Source organism: Haematobia irritans, chromosome 2 (assembly GCF_050003625.1).
Source record: "Haematobia irritans isolate KBUSLIRL chromosome 2, ASM5000362v1, whole genome shotgun sequence".
NCBI classification, from domain to species: Eukaryota; Metazoa; Arthropoda; class Insecta; order Diptera; family Muscidae; genus Haematobia; species Haematobia irritans.
Genome location: NC_134398.1, coordinates 93,688,041 through 93,700,679, shown reverse-complemented (window position 1 = coordinate 93,700,679; position 12,639 = coordinate 93,688,041). Strand labels below are relative to the sequence as shown.

Here is a 12,639-nt window from a genome sequence, read left to right as displayed (position 1 = left end):
GATAAAAATGTTATCGTCTTCATATATATTTTTGCACTTTTAATTTAGTGTTTTGGTGAAAAACTCGAACATAGTACTCACCTTAACACTACAGGGGCCCGGTGTCCAATTCCATGACGAGGTTTTTACCGTTTCTCAAGTTGTGTTGATGTTAGACTACTTCGCGCCGGTCGCTACTCGATTTGTGCTTAAAAAAAACACGTAAAAACAGTTACAACTAACAAAGATATAAAGGTGATAAGTGCAGTGCTTTTGTTATTGTTTTGGTTAAACGAACAATTAGGATTGGGGTGAAACATTTACTTTTTGAGTTTTTTATTTATTAAATGCCATATTTTTTATTTTTTTGTTTAAATTTTTATATAAATCTGCATCCTTTGTCGCCAGGATATCGTGCACATCACCAAGACGGCTCAATATATTATATTTCGATCTTAAATCATTGAATTTTCTGCCTTCAAAAATCGTATGATGCGTTGACTCCGCATCCAAACATACATTACAAACATCTGAGCTTATAACATAGCTCCAATTTTTAAAATAAAGGGCTTGTCATACGTACGGGCTGTAAATAAACGATTGATGATTTTGGCCTCTTGGGGTTGACCATCGACTTCGAAAACCACGGCTTCATTCTAACATCCTCAATTAATTTGCTAGCTCTAACACTCTTGCAGAGAGAAATTTTCTTGAATTCGGAATTCCAATTATTCCATAGAGACGTTCTCTATTCAACCGTCGAACGGAACGGACGTGTTTTTCAATAGCGGATAAACTCATCGTAATAGGTACCTACTAAGAATTTCAAGTGTGGTGGAATATTAAGCCACCATGCAGCGAAATTCAAAGTCATCCACTGGGTTGCTAACTTCAGGGCCCAGTGGACGGGTATCGACTGGAGTTATAAATCTGGGCAATGACCAAGAGTTAGGCCCAATTAGTCGACCTGTAGACGGGTCGACAGGTGGCGACACTCTGACAAGTCGAACTTTTTCTAAGGTAACGACATCAAAAGGAGGTAATCCCTCACGAAATTTATTCAAGGGACGCAGAAATGCCTTTTTTATCCTAAAGAAGTTAGGATCAGTCGGTTAACCAAAGCGATTCCTTAAAATGGGCTCAAGGAATTCTTGAGACTGGAAAAAGGGAACGATCGCCGGATGAGCTGCCATCCTCCAAAAGGGATCAAAGATCGTTTGCCTCAGTTGCTAAAGACAGCCTTGCGATGGCTATCATTAATAAAGGAGCATTGGACGGTATGGTTCCAAAGCAAAAATGGGGAAATTGAGAATGCTCTGTCTGTCGTCTACTCACAGGTGCTGGAAAAGTTTCCCGGCCCAGATCCTCGACACCAAGAGGCTGGTTGGTATCAAGGACGATTTAAGCTAGTCGCATTTGAGGACCAGAGGTCCTTAGACCTTAGTTGAGGAGTCTGTGGAGTATATGGGGAAGTAGTGACTCTAATGCAAGGGGAGAGTCGCTAATAGAGTTTATTTTGCGTACTAATCTGGTAGTTTGCAACAAGGGAGATGCCCCAACCTTTGTCACTAAAAACAGGCAAGAAGTTTTGGACATCACCATGGCCTCGCAAGAACTGAATGAAATGATATCTGAGTGGCAGGTTTTAAGTGAACACCAAACACCGCCAAATGTTAGGAAAGCTGACTGGAATAGGTATAGGGAATCGTTCAATATGATGATACCGGAAATAACAGAGACAAATATGAGAAATATGCAAGATATCGAACACGCATTGGAGCGAATTACTAAGGCCTTCAACATTTCACTGAAAGCTGCATACCCTAGAGGGAAGCCAAGGGGGAAAAATCGACCACCATGGTGATCTACGGAATTAAGTAATAAGAGGAAATCCTGCAGGAAGCTCTTTAACAAGGCAAAGTCCACTAGAGCCCCTGAGGATTGGGACGCTTACAAGAAGAATCTGAGAGGATACAAGCGAGAACTGAGAAATGCTCAGCATAACTCTTGGAATGATTACTGCAGCAGTATTGAGACTTCCAGACTATGGAAGGTTCTAGCATCCACCAACTCCGCTCCAGGTTTCATTAAAACATCGGAGGGCAATTGGACAACGTCCAGTGAGGATACGCTGGAGGTACTATTGGACACACATACTATTGGACACACATTTTCAGACGGTTGAACCAGGTTCTGGCGGTGCCACAGTGGCTCAGCGGTCGTTTCCTATCGAGGAAATTGTATCGGGATCTAGAATAAGATGGGCGCTAAATAGCTTTGGACCATTCAAATCCCCCGGACCAAAAGTCGTTTTCATACCTAAAGCTGGAAAAGCCACTCACTCGAGGGCGAAGGATTTCCGACCAATCAGCTTATCCTCATTCCTACTTAAGACTCTGGAGAGGATGATAGATATTTATTTTAGAACTAGCATTGATTCAAGTTTGTTCTCGAAACGACAGCATGCATACTTGAAGGGTAGGTCTACTGAGACCGCATTACATGAACTAGTCAGCTTTATTGAAAGCTCACTATCTGTCAAAGAATACACAATCGTGGCGTTTCTAGACATCGAAGGGGCGTTCAATAATGTCCATCGGAGCTCGATATTAAATGGACTGACAACTCTGAATGTTGATCCATGTATACTTAGGCTATTAGACGAACTTCTAATGAAGAGACGTATTTCAGCCACACTAAGACAAGCAAACATGCAAAGGTATGTGAACAGAGACACTCCCCAAGGAGGAGTTCTATTACCTCTTCTTTGGAATATTGCTATAAATAACCTTCTGGTTACCATAGAAAAAGAAAGGATAAAAGTGGTGGCATACGCAGATGATGTGGCTCTAGCAGTCAGTGGAAAATTCCCATCCACAATCAGAGATATTATTGAGAGGGCCCTCCGGATGACTGAGAAATGGGCGAAAGACAATGGTCTTGGGGTAAATCCTGCAAAGACAGAACTAGTCATGTACTGCAAAGATCGCAAAACTCCCACGGTTGGGCCCATTTCCTTAGGGGGTATTTTTGTTGTTGTAACAGTTTATTGTGATTTCATCCATTTTGATGTTATACGCTTTGGTACTTCAGCTTGTGGCCAGATCGGGGAACTCTGCGACTAAGGTGGGGTGCGTCCAGAGTGACCTGGCGGTAAGTCGGGTTGGTTTAGCTGGGCAAGAGGAAATATGACACGTGTCGTGTGGCCCTTGGTTGCAAATTGGACATACGTCAGCTACGCTGCTATCAATCACTGATAAATAGGAATTGAGGCGACTGCACTTGTCTGATCTTAACTGGTCTAAAACTACCCAAGTCTGCCGTGGGAGGTCTCCGGTGCTATGGGCGGTGGACGGACTCCGAGAACAGGAATAACCTTGTAGCTTCTCACCGCTTCAGCTACAGTATCCTCATGAATCCTGTTCAAACCTGCCTGGTACGCTGCTTGATCTAGAGGTTCTCTTTTGTAGCGCTGGATCTCGCGCTCTAGATTATGTATATCAACCCTTATGTTCCTGGGTGGAGGTTGTGCATCCATGAGATGGTGGTTTGGATGATTACTGCGATAACAACCCAGGAGATACTGCTTTGACAACATGTAGTTGTGTCTTCGCACAGGGATGATCTTTGTCTCCACATAAAGGTGATCCAGGGGTGTGCTGCGGAGACACCCAGTCGCAGTTCTAAGGGCAGCGTTCTGACAGGTTTGAATGTTACTCTACTGCGCATCACTAGTCTGTGGTGTCCACACTGGCGCTGCATAGTTTACCACTGACCGGCCAATTGCCTTATAGGTAGTTAACAAGGTTTCTTTGTCCGCACCCCAAGTACTGCCGGCAAGTGACTTGAGGACCTTGTTTCTACCACGGAGCTTATTACAAATTGTAGTGGCATGGGTAGACGACCTGAAAAGGCTGTCGAACGTGACCCCAAGAATCTTGGGGTAATTTGTGGTCGGAATTATTTCGCCATCGACACTAATATTCAACTGCCTGCGCACTTCTGCCGTCCATGTAGTGAATAGTGTGGCTGAGGATTTGGTGGGGGATATCCTCAAGTTTCTCGCAGTGAAATAACTGGTAAGATTAGCTAAGTAGACATTTAAACGATCGCAGATGTTATCAACATTGGGCCCAGATGCCAAGATTGTACAATCATCCGCATAGGATACAATCTCGACGCCGTCAGGTGGGCGTGGAATCGAGGACAGGTAGAGGTTAAACAGTGCCGGAGATATCACCCCACCCTGGACAACTCCCTGTTTAACTCTACGGGGTTTTGACTTTTTGTCCCTGAATTCCACGTACGACTGGCGTCCACACATATAATTCAGCACCCAACGTTTCACTCCTGCCGGTAGGGACGTATACTCGATGTCCTCAAATAATGTGGCATGGTTGATCGTATCGAATGCTTACGATAGGTCAAGCGCCACGAGGACCGTCCTATGACACGGCCTGGGCTGCTTAAGTCCCTTATTGATATGTGTCGAAATGGCATGTAAGGCTGTCGTCGTACTGTGTACCTTACAGAATTCATGTTGATGGTGGGCTGCTGGAAAATTCTCCACAAGGCTAGGGAGGAGTAGTGCCTCAAGTGTCTTGGCTACTGGCGAGAGAAGGGATATCGGTCTGTACGATTCACCTTTACTCGAATCTTTGCCTGGTTTCAGTAGTGGAATCACCCTTCCCATCTTCCAGACATCGGGTATAATGAGTGATTCTAAGGACAAATTGAGGAGTCTGGTCAGGAAATTCTGCTCATTACCTAGGAGAGAATGCCAAAGTTCATGGTGGGCATTAAAGTCTCCTAGAACCAATCGGTTATGCCCGCACAACAGCCACTCAATGTTTGGGCTATAACCTGGAGCATAGCTACCAACCGGCGGTATATACACATTGTATAGCTCTATCTCGGCAGCCCCAGACTTGACTGCTACCCCTATACATTCCATATACGGGTCACTAGTGTCTGGCACAAGCGGGATAGGTCTATACTGCACGGAACGGTGTAATATGAAAGCCAGGCCACCACCTCCACTTCTCGTGCGATCCTGGAACTGGAACAACAATATTGCGTGTGAGATGCTGCGGCGGAGTATATTGTTGTACGGGAGATGTCGGGGGAGTCCATTATCAGACGACCCGCTGCTGCTATCGCTGGCACAGCATCCTGCCACGTAGTCAGTATGACTATACTCTCGCAGCGATGTTAAGCCGGAGCAGTTCCAGAAGTGCACCCACTCCAAGCACCGGTTACACCTGACCGAAACCGAACGGTGGTGGATCAGGTTTCGGCAGACTGAACAATACCATGGTCCGGGGTTCTCCTCTATCCCGGCTCGGACCAACAGCAAACGGAGAAGGCTCCCCGGGATGCACCTTCTCCAACACAAAAAGACGGACGAAACAACACGTACACTGATGTGGCAGCCGCTGGCCAATGGATGGGGTCCATCGGGTCGATCCGGTACACAGAACCCCCCGACGTGGGATCGAGGGATTGGGGGTATTGTAATTCCCTTTGGTGAGTGTGCAAAATACCTTGGCGTTATTTTGGACAGGAAGCTGAACTTTAAGCTTAATATTGAAGAAAGGGCGAGAAAAGCAACGGTAGCTTTGTACTCGTGCAAAAAGGCAATAGGAAAAAAGTGGGGACTAAAACCAAAAATTGTACATTGGTTATACACGTCAGTGGTTAGACCTATAATGCTATATAGTGTTGTAGTCTAGTGGCCGGCACTTCACCAGCCGACAAGTTTAGACAAAGTTCAGCGTATGGCGTGCTTGTGTATCTCAGGTGCATTCAGCAAGACAGGAACAAACTCCCTTAATGTCATACTGCATCTATTGCCTTTAGACATTTTGGCCAAACAGTCAGCTGCAACAACGGCTGTGCGGTTGCGCGAGCTATCGCTGTGGTCGGAAAAAAGTTACGGTCACAGTTCGGTCCTCAAAATAATGCCAGATGTGCCTAACGTAGTGGATTACACTTGGGCGAGTCCACTTTTCGACAAAAAGTTTGAGACTCTAATTCCCAACAGTGAGGCGTGGTGTACACAGAGCCCGGGGAATAAAAGATATATAGATTTCTACACTGATGGCTCCAAATTGGATGGCCAAGTGGGTTTCGGAGTATATTCTAAAGATCTGGAACTTCGAATAGCGAAAAGATTACCTGATCACTGTAGTGTTTTTCAGGCTGAAATATTAGCAATAAGATAAGTGGTGAATTGGCTGAGAAGTAATGCTCCAAGCAATATTGGCATTAATATATACTCAGACAGTCAACCTGCAATAAAATCCTTGGACTCTGTGTTCCTCAACTCGAAAACGGCCATCGACTGCCGCAAATCTCTCAATGAGATGGCTGAGCAGTACAATATTCACCTAATATGGGTGCCTGGCCATAGGAACATACCGGGGAACTGCGAAGCGGATGAGTTGGCAACATACCGGGGAACTGCGAAGCGGATGAGTTGTTGGTATGCCCCTGGCTACCTGCAAGCTCATGCTGCGTGAGAAGGCTGTTATGATGGCAAATGTTCGATGGGAGAATTGCAAGGGCTGTAACGACACCAAGCAAATATGGCCCCATTTAAACTTAAACCGCACACTAGATATGCTAGTGTTCTCGAGACGTCAGATATCACTCCTGATATCTGCTATAACGGGTCGCTGTCTGATAGGCGATTTTGCAAAAACTACAGGCGCGAAGTATAATGACTATTGCATGAGCTGTCATGATGCGGAGGAAAAGCAATCAATTAAATACATCTTGTGTGAGTGTCCTGCATTTTGTGTAAAGCGCAATCAACTTTTAGGTGCATATAGCTTCAGATTACTGGCGGATCTGGAAAACGTTAACTTAAGCAGTCTGCTAATGTTTTTGGAACAATCTGGTTGGTTCAAGAAAGAAAAATAATCAAGAAGGTTCAGCGGTTAAAACTAGAAGTGCCCATATGTAATAGGTACTTTTAGTTAATGTGGTATCACAATGGACTGAATAGTCTAAGTGAGCCTGAATCTTAATCGGGCTGCCACTTTAACCTAACCTAACCTAACCTTCGGATCTTGCTTAGGCCCTCTTCTGGAGTAAGTTTCGGCTCAAAGGGAGCCCCACATTCTGCAGCAAGTTTTGCTGTTTCATCTGCAATCTCATTGATATTCAGTCCTCTGTCCTGGAATCCGGACAATGTGGCACTTGATATTAGATTCATGAAGTTTTTGATGAAATATTGCCGCAATCTAATTTTTTGTGTTATCACTGGCAATAATCTTGCACTCAGCAAGGTTATCCGTAAATAAAACACAATTATCATCCTCGTCTTCATTGACAACCTCCAGAGCCTTGGCTAAGGCCCATAGCTCTCCAAAAGTGGATGAAGCAGCAAAACCAATTCTGAAAAGAAATCGTTGATTCGTAGATACATTGACAATGCCACAGCCAAATGAATGAATAGAAACCGAAACATGGTAGCATAAATAGTAAAATTAAATTTCTTATAGCTATCAATCTCACTGAGGTAGATAGATTTCAATAATTCATTGGGATTATTGCCATTAGGCAATAGGTTGAGTCTAACAGTAACTTTTATAGGTGTCAAAGTGTTAGAAATGTTCTCAATGCTACCAAAAATTTGAAGAAATTCATAATATACATGACTATAACTGGAATTGACCTTCGGATTATCCGACACTAGGTCAGACAGCAACCTATCTTTGGCCTGCACTTTAATAAGTTCCTTCACCGTAAGATACACTGCTCTAAACTCTGGGGGGAGTTCATGAACCAGTGCATAAACTATGTATATGAGTTGGGTCCTCCCCCCCCCTGGCCACACCCAGGCTTCTCCTAATATGTCAGTCTTTAATCTTTCAACCCTTGTGTTTCGGGGCATGCGCAGCTGTTGTTCTCGCATATTCTATTTTCGATCTCACAATACTTTTATACACATTCAAAGCCACATTGGGATGCAATCTCCCTCGAATGGAAGTGAGGCACTTGAGAATGTTAACACGGCTCTGCGTTTCCTTTGAAATTGAATCATAATGGTCCTTTATCGACAAATAGTTAGTGACAATTTTGCCCAGAAATCGAAGTTTTTTCGCCTGTTCAACTCTTGTACCATCAATAATCACATCAATATATTTTAAACCATTTTTCGCAAAATACACTGTATTTCAGTTAGTTGGATTAAAGGATAAGTTAAGAGTTCTATAGGTGTCCATAAAATCTTTATCTTGCCTCAGCAAAGTCGCGGTTATAAGACATAACAATGAAGTCATCTGCATATTGACAAATAATTGTATTTTCATTCTCAAGGGTATGTAGACTGTCAGTGTATAAGTTAAACAGCAATGGCGACAAACAGATCCCCTGTGGCAACCCATTGTACACAGATACCTCAATATTACTCAGTTTCAGAATTCTGTGAGAGAGAAAATTTATAATCCAATTGCAGTATGCAAACCTGAAAGGATGAGTTTCCTCTGTAGTAAATCAATCTTAACATAATTAAAAGCGTCACTTATGTCAAGAGAAAGAATAACTACCTTGAAGTTATTGGCCTTTAGCAAGGCAACTCTATGTGAGAGCTCATTACTTGTAAAAGAATTCTTCTTATACGCGAAAGATCATCTGGGTATGATATCCACACTGTCAAAGTGGCTTGTGATCCTTTCCTTCACCATTAGATTAATACATTTCAGAAACACCGATATTGAACAAAAGTTCTTAGGGTCATTATGATTCTTTTTCGGTTTTTGTATGGGCACAATCTTTATAATTCTCCAATCATCCCGAATGGTATTAGTGAAAAATGCATTGTTCATCGCTGTTAACAAGGCTCGTTTGGATATGTCCGAAAGAGGTCTAATCATGGCATATGTTATTTCATCGTGTCCTCCAGCCGACTGGGCCCTTTTTCCAGATAGACCAAACACAAATTCATCAAAATCAAAAGGGTCAATAACATGATTAACCATAGGAAAATCAATAACCACATTCTCACCAGTAACTTGATTCTTCAGGTGCTCCAAGTAATCTGCGTTATTTTCATCGTTCCAAATAGCTCTTGTCGGATTATTTCTTCCTCTGATGTTACTAATGAACTTTCAGGCATTTTTAGTGCAAGGAGACTTGTTGATTTCATCTAGTTTGGCAAGGTAACACTTCTTCTTGGCTTCAGCTACCATCTTCTTCCAATTCTCAGTCTCTGTTCTAGCATGTTCAAGATTATTATATGAGGGGAAGAGCCTGGCTTTCTTAGCAGCAGCCCACTGCCTGCGAAAGCCAACCTTGAATTCCTCACTCCACCAAAACTTTGGGCTACGCCCATCTGGCACCACGCATATTCTACTTCCTCCTTCATAGACTTCTGAATACTGTCCAAATCAGGCTCCAGTTAGAAAGCGACATCATAAGTTTATTTTTCGATAGAAATTTCGTCTTTGATTTTCTTCTAGAGTCTATGACAACCGTAATGGGAAAGTGTCTGCTGCCACCAAGATAACAGTCGCTCACATTCCATGTTCCCTCCAAATAGGTACAGTTGAAAGTAAGATCAAGCACTGAACCATCAGATTCGTCGTTCCTTCTGAAAGTGTATCCATTAGTATTGATGCATTTTAATCTTGAGTAGCTAATTATAGTTTCCAATTCTTTTCCTCCACAAACAGAGTTGCGAGCATTAAAATCTCCCATAGAATAACATTCTCATGTCTGTCAAAAAAATTACATAGTCTCCTTACTTTACCGGCCAGAAGATGTAATGGCAGAGATGGAGGGAAGTAAACCGACACAATTGTAAAGTTCTTGTAAAGATACACCGGGGCGATGAACATATTCTTTTCTCAAAAACAATTCAACTCGGGTGATCATCACCAGCAAAACCAATTTTAACTGTTTCAGTGGGATGAAAGACACCCACCTCTTTCTCATCGCGCCTGGTAAAACGCTTTACAGAAATAATTTTAATACTAGAAGTTGAATTTTCTAGAATTTCCTGTTCAGTATAGCACAAAGGCACATTTCTAATGACACCGAATGTCTCAATTTATAGGGACAAAAGCCGTCAACTTTCTCTTCCTCAACTCTTCATTGTCTAAAAATTTATTAGCTGACTGAACGTCCTCAAATGTCAATTTATATAAAGTAACACCAATTTCATCGATCTTTTTGATCTTCATCAGACTTAATGTCTCTTATTTTCTGTACAAAATAGAGACCATTTTTAACCTTCTTATTAGTACAGTTATCTTCCTCAGAAATGTCTACCAATACATGTGGCTCACCTTTATGATCGTTAGAATATCTCACCAACGAATCATTGACCCTTCTTTTTTGCTTTCATGCACCATCGTCTCTTCACGCGGTCTAGCATTTTTTGCCGCATTCTCACCATCACCATCATTAACAAGCACACTTATAGTCTCCTCAACCCCCATCTCAGTTACTTCACCATCATTAGCAATCGCCGGTCTAACATTTCTGCCCTTTATAGTTTTCGTCCACTTCTTTTTGTTATCACATTTTTTGTCAGTATCAATAAGACACACAATCATTGACTTTGAAGGAGGAGGATGAAGATCCGCCTCCAAGGCTTGATAAAAAAAAAAAAAGAAATGAGGCCCCATAATTCGGGATAATAAAAAATTAAAAATATTCAACCAAACCCTAGTAACTGAACAATACGTGCCTTTTCTTAAGAAAAGAAGACTAAACTTCTATAACAAAATTCTATTCAACCGTCGAACGGAACGGACGTGTTTTTTAATAGCGGATAAAATCATCGTAATAAGTACCTACTACGAATTTCAAGTGTGGTGGGATATTAGGCCACCATGCAGAGAAATTCAAAGACATCCACTGGGTTGCTAACTTCAGGGCCCAGTGGACGGGTATCGACTGGAGTTATAAATTTGGGCAATGACCAAGAGTTAGGCCCAATTAGTCGACCTGTAGACGGGTCGACAGGTGGCGACAATTTGACAAGTCGGACCTTTTCCAAGGTAACGGCATCAAAAGGAGGTAATCCCTCACGAAAGAGATTCAAAGAACGCAGAAATGCTTTGTTTATCCTAAAGAAATTAGGATCAGTCGACCCAAGCACGTTGTCGGCTAAACAAAGCGATTCCTTAAAATGGGCTCAAGGAATTCTTGAGGCTGGAAAAAGGGAACGATCACGGGATGAGCTGCCATCCTCCAAAAGGGATCAACGATCGTTTGCCTCAGTTGCTAAAGACAGCCTTGTGATGGCTATCATAAATAAAGGAGCATTGGAGGAGAATTGAGAATGCTTTGTCTGGCGTCTACTCACAGGTGCTGGAAAAGTTTCCCGGCCCAGATCCTCGACACCAAGAGGCTGGTTGGTATCAAGGACGATTTAAGCTAGTCGCATTTGAGGACCAGAGGTCTATAGAATGTTTTAAAGCTGCTCTGATACTAATTGGTGAAGTTTGGGAAGGAGCTGCTCTAGAGTTAGTCGAGAAGAAAGACATACCGGCTAGACCAAGAGCACATGCGTGGATACCTGCAAACCCTCCTGACCCTGAATCTATTTTAAATAGACTGAAACAATGCAATCCAGATCTTCCAACAGCTGATTGGAAGGTTGGCCGTTTGGATGAAGTGGATGGGCCAAGACGGCATGCAGTGTTTATATTGAACACTCAGTCTTTGCCACATCTAGCAAAGTCCCAGGGCCGTGTATGTTATGGCTTTCATTATATCCAAATGAAGGTGTATAAAAACGATCAGCTAAAGGATTCAGAAATGGACAAGCCTCTGTCTGAATCAGAAGTAAGCGGATCCTCTTGCGAAGTCGAGGGGGATACCAAGACATTTGAAGACATGGATAGATACCGTATGCGTGAGGAGGCTTCTACTGCCTCAGAACTCACCAAAGTTGAACCTATGGTTATTGCGAGAGTCACTGATATCTCTGAAGAGGACATTCTTGATGACTCGATTGAAGCGGCTGATGTGACGGTTGTTGAAAATCTCGATGGTCCTACGGATCCTCCAGATAAATCTTCATCATTGTAAGGCTGCATGTGCTGCCTTAAAAGTTCTCCTGATGAAAGGGGACATAGATATAGTTCTTATTCAAGAACCATATGTTTATAAAAACAAAATATGTGAATTAAGTACTCCGGGGTTCAAACTATTGCAGTATACTGGTAATGATGTAAATCGAGCCTGTATAACGGCTAAAAACGAGCTCAACTTGTTTCTGCTTCCTTCAATGTGCAATACAGACACTGTCGTTGCAAGTTTAGAAATAGCCAAATGCAAATATTGGGTATCTTCGGTCTACATGGGACATGACAGGGAGATGCCTCCATATGCCGTTAAGACCTTAGTGGAGGAGTCACTGAAAACAAAGACGAAACTCATTATGGGATGCGATGCGAATGCACATCATAGTATATGGGGAAGTAGTGATACTAATGCAAGGGGAGAGTCGCTAATAGAGTTTATTTTGCGTACTAATCTGGTAGTTTGCAACAAGGGAGATGTCCCAACCTTTGTCACTAAAAACAGGCAAGAGGTTTTGGACATCACCTTGGCCTCGCAAGAACTGAATGAAATGATATCTGAGTGGCAGGTTTTATGTGAACACAGCTTCTCAGATCATCGCTACATCAGTTTCAAATT

At 42.7% G+C, this 12,639-nt stretch overlaps 1 protein-coding gene across 1 annotated transcript in view; it reads left to right on the top strand.

Annotated features, from left to right (window-relative positions):
* Nucleotides 1-12,639, top strand: part of cta (Guanine nucleotide-binding protein subunit alpha cta) — a 99,289-nt gene that overhangs the window by 1,601 nt on the left and 85,049 nt on the right. The window lies entirely within an intron of this gene.